Genomic DNA, 3,972 nt, shown 5'->3' with positions numbered 1-3,972 from the left:
ATGGGATACTTTGTCCAACTCAGCATGTTTAAACAGTATCGCTCGGAGGGATTCATTTGAAACATTTGAGGAGGTGAGCTCAAAAATATTGAACTATTCAAAGTTACTTGGACTCTATTTTAAACTTACATCAGGACCAATAGTCAGAGACACGTACAGCATGGAAACAGACCCTTCGGTCCAACTTTTCCATGCTGACCTGAAATCCTAAATTAATCTAGTCCCATTTGACAGCACCTGACCGATATCCTGTGGCAGTTCATTTCATATATGTACCACCCTCTGCATGAAGAAGTTGTCCCTTTAATATATTTCGCCTCTCACCCTAAACCTATGCCCTCTAGTTCTGGACTGCCCCATCCCAGGGAAAACACCTTCTCTATTACCCTGTCCATGCCTCTCATGAATTTGTAACCTTCATTAGGTCACTCCTCTGCCTCCGATGCTCCAGTGAAAACAGCTCCAGCGTATTCAGAATCTCCCTGTAGCTCAAACCCTCCAACCCCCAGCAACATTCCGTAAATCGTTTCTCATAGAGAAGTCAACGTTTCAGTCCTGAAGAAGGGTTAATCGCCGACTACTCCACATCCTGGTGCTGCCTGGCTTGCTGTATTCTCCCAACCTCCTGCTTACATACTTCGGGTTGCAATATGTAGTGGATCAATGGTTACCACTGCAGCCTCACAGTGCTGGGGACTCAGGTTTGATTCCAGCCTTGGGTGCCTGTCTGTGAGGAGTTTGCACATTACCCAGTGTCTGCGTGGGTTTTCTCTGGGTGGTCCTCTCCAAAGATGTGCAGGTCATGTGGATTGGCCATGCTTAATTGCCCATAGTGTTAGGTGCATTATTCAGAGGGAAATGGGTCTGGGTGCGTTACTCTTCGGAGGGTCGGTGTGGACTTGTCGGGACAAATGGCCTGTTTCCACACTGAAGCTAATCGCATGTGCAATTTTTTTCACTAACGAATAGCAGAGTAGACTCGACGGGCCAAATGGCCTAAGTCTGCTCCGATGCTCTTGCGGTCTTGGGTTTCTCTGGATCATTTCATTGCCAATGTGCAGTCCAGGGCTCAATGAGCAGCAGTGTCCACTCAAAGCAAAGCTCATAGGATCGTAGAACTCCTACAATGTGGAACCAGGTCCTTCAGCCCAACACATCTGCACTGATCCTCCGAAGAGTAACCCAGTCAGATCCATTTTCCTACCCTCTACAAATTGCCCACAGACACCCAAGGGTGGAATTGATCCTGGGTTCCTGGTGCCATGAGGCAACAGTGCTAAGCACTGAGTCACCGTGACGCCCCTGAGCCACCGTGAGGTTGTGGTTGTGGGGGGTGGGGGAGGCAATTGCAGTCCAGCAGAAAACAACAAATCCTCACCTACTCTCCCACTGCACCCACTGTCAGAACTGGCAGGAGGTTCAGTCCATGGGGTGACCCAAGGCAGAACACCGGTGGGATCTGATTGCTGGGAGCGTTGGTGCCCCCGCTGGTGCTTCCGCAAGTTGCAGGAAAACAAGAACCACTTCTCACACTCGGGCCAGCTGAAGGGCCTCTCCCCGCTGTGGACACACTGGTGCTTCAGCAGGGCGGAGGAGCAGGTAAAGCCCTTCCCGGACACGGGGCAGGAAAATGGCTTCTCCCCATTGTGGACGGATTGGTGGCTCAGCAGGGCTGAGGAATTGCTGAAGGCCTTCCTGCACATAGGGCAACTGAACGACCTCTCGCCCATGTGGACCCACCAGTGGGCCAGCAGGTCAGAGGAAAGAGCAAATCCCTTCCTGCACTCGGGGCAGAAGAACGGCCTCTCCTCGGTGTGGACCCACTTGTGTCTCAGCAGGTGGGAAGAACTGCTGAAAGCCATCTCGCACTCAGGGCAGGAGAACAGCCGTCCCTGGTGTGGACCAACTGGTGCGTCAGCAGGGCAGAGGAATCACTAAAGGCCTTCCCTCACTCAGGGCAGCAGAAAGGCCTTTCCCCTCTGTGGACCCATTGGTGCTTCAGAACCCTTTCAAATTTCACAATATCCTTCAGATAGGAGGGAGACCAGAATTGCACACTATATTCCAAAAGTATTCCACAATATTCCAATGTCCTGTACAGCCACAACAAAACTTCCCAACACCAACACTAAGTCAGAGGATTGGGAAAATTTTCAAAACCCAAAAAAAAAAATAGGCAAGGACGGATGGACAAACCCAAGTTTTGAGACTCAGCTTGGAAGCATCAGTGAGAAATCGGCGGACTGGGTTTATTGGGTACCCGTTCTCCTTAAATACACTATATACGTCTTTCTCTTCTGCTCTTCGTAGTTTCTCTGTGCTGCAGTGTGTTAGTGGCTCGTTGAAATAATGTCTTGATGCAGCTTCGTTTGTGGGTGTTGGGATGATTGCTTCTGCGGTAAAGTACTTGGTTGTGTGTGTTGTTTTTCTGTAGATGCTAGTTTGAAGTTCCCCATTGACTGTTCGCTCTACTGTGACATTTAGGAATGGCACTTTGTTGTTGTTCTCCTCCTCTTCAAACCAGGAGCCCCCCCTCAGGCCCACAGTCTCACCATTTGGAACACCAATATACAGACTAGTCAAAGGCCTCCACTGAAGACTAAAACACCAAGTCGAAGATTCACGCCACTCCAGTTACTCCATCCAAGAATTCCTGAACACCAAAGACACCAAGGTAGAAGAGGATGGAATAATGTTGTCCTTTGACATATAGCCCGGTTCACATCCATTAACATCAACGTGGCCAAAGAAAACTGAAGACACTACTAGAAGAACCAAAGACACAAACACCAAACAGCACCAACTTCATCAGCAAACATAACACTGTCAAGCTCGTGGAACTGTGCCTTACCACCCACTTCATATGCAGTAACAAGACTAACAAACAGAACAACGATACACCCATGAAACCACCAGTATCAGAATTCCTAGCAGAAGCAATAATGTAGTGACTCGAACAAACAGCCCTTCCAACGATCCAACCCAAACTTTGGGTCCGCTACAGCGAAGATACTTTTGTCATCACAAAATGAAACAAATTAAAGGAAACCTACAACATCATCAACAATATCCTTCCTGGCATAAAATTCACAAAAGAGAACAACAACAAAGTGCCATTTCTAGATGTCACAGTAGAGCGAACAGTCAATGGTAAATTCTAAACAGCGTCTACAGGAAAACAACGCACGCGAACCAAGAACCTAACTGCAGAAGCAATCATCCCTACACATACAAACAAATCTGCATCAGGATGCTGTTTCAACGAGCCACTGCACACTGCAGCACCCAGGAACTATGAAGACCAGTAAATAACTGAACAGCGCATTTAGGAAGAATGGCTAGCCAACAGTCAGGTTGAAAATGGCTTCCCTGACCGGGAATCGAACCCGGGCCACGGCGGTGAGAGCGCCGAATCCTAACCACTAGACCACCAGGGAGACGCGGACGTGCTTAGTATTCTCTACTGAAAATTGCTTTGCTGCCCGGGAATCGAACACGGGCTGCGGTCGGAAGAAGACATCCATCAATGTAATTTTTTATATCCATTGCTCCCGATGCGATCTCTGCAACATTGGGGAGACTGGAGAGTCAAGTCACATCTCCGGGACACCCACACCAATCAACCCCAAAGCCCCGTGGTTCAACATTTCAACCCCCCTCCCACTCTGCCGAGGACATGCAGGTCCTGGGCCTCCTTCACCGCCGCTTCCTCCCGACCCGACGCCTGGAGGAAGAACGCCTCATCTTCCGCTTCGGAGCACTTCAACCCCAGGGCATCAATGTGGACTTCACCAGTTTCCTCATTTCCCCTCCCCCCACCTGATCTCAGTTCCAACCTTCCAGCTCAGCACTGACCTCATGACCTGTCCTACCTTCCAATCTCCCTTCCCACCTATCCGCTAAACCCTCCTCTCTGACCTGTCAGCTCCATCCCCACCACCACGCACCTATTTTACTCTTTGCTATCTTCGC

The 3,972-nt window shown here is 49.4% G+C and overlaps 1 non-coding gene across 1 annotated transcript; it reads right to left on the bottom strand.

Annotated features, from left to right (window-relative positions):
- Window positions 1-3,365: 3,365 nt before the first annotated feature.
- Window positions 3,366-3,437, bottom strand: trnae-cuc (transfer RNA glutamic acid (anticodon CUC)). The gene has a single exon. It is a non-coding gene; the product is annotated as a tRNA-Glu (tRNA).
- Window positions 3,438-3,972: the final 535 nt, after the last annotated feature.

The sequence above is a fragment of the Chiloscyllium plagiosum genome, unplaced genomic scaffold (genome assembly GCF_037043375.1).
Source record: "Chiloscyllium plagiosum isolate Xiang-an unplaced genomic scaffold, Cpla_swu_hap1 HiC_scaffold_27, whole genome shotgun sequence".
Lineage (NCBI taxonomy): Eukaryota > Metazoa > Chordata > Chondrichthyes > Orectolobiformes > Hemiscylliidae > Chiloscyllium > Chiloscyllium plagiosum.
Note: the sequence above shows the minus strand (reverse complement) of the source record. Positions and strands in the feature narration are given on the sequence as shown.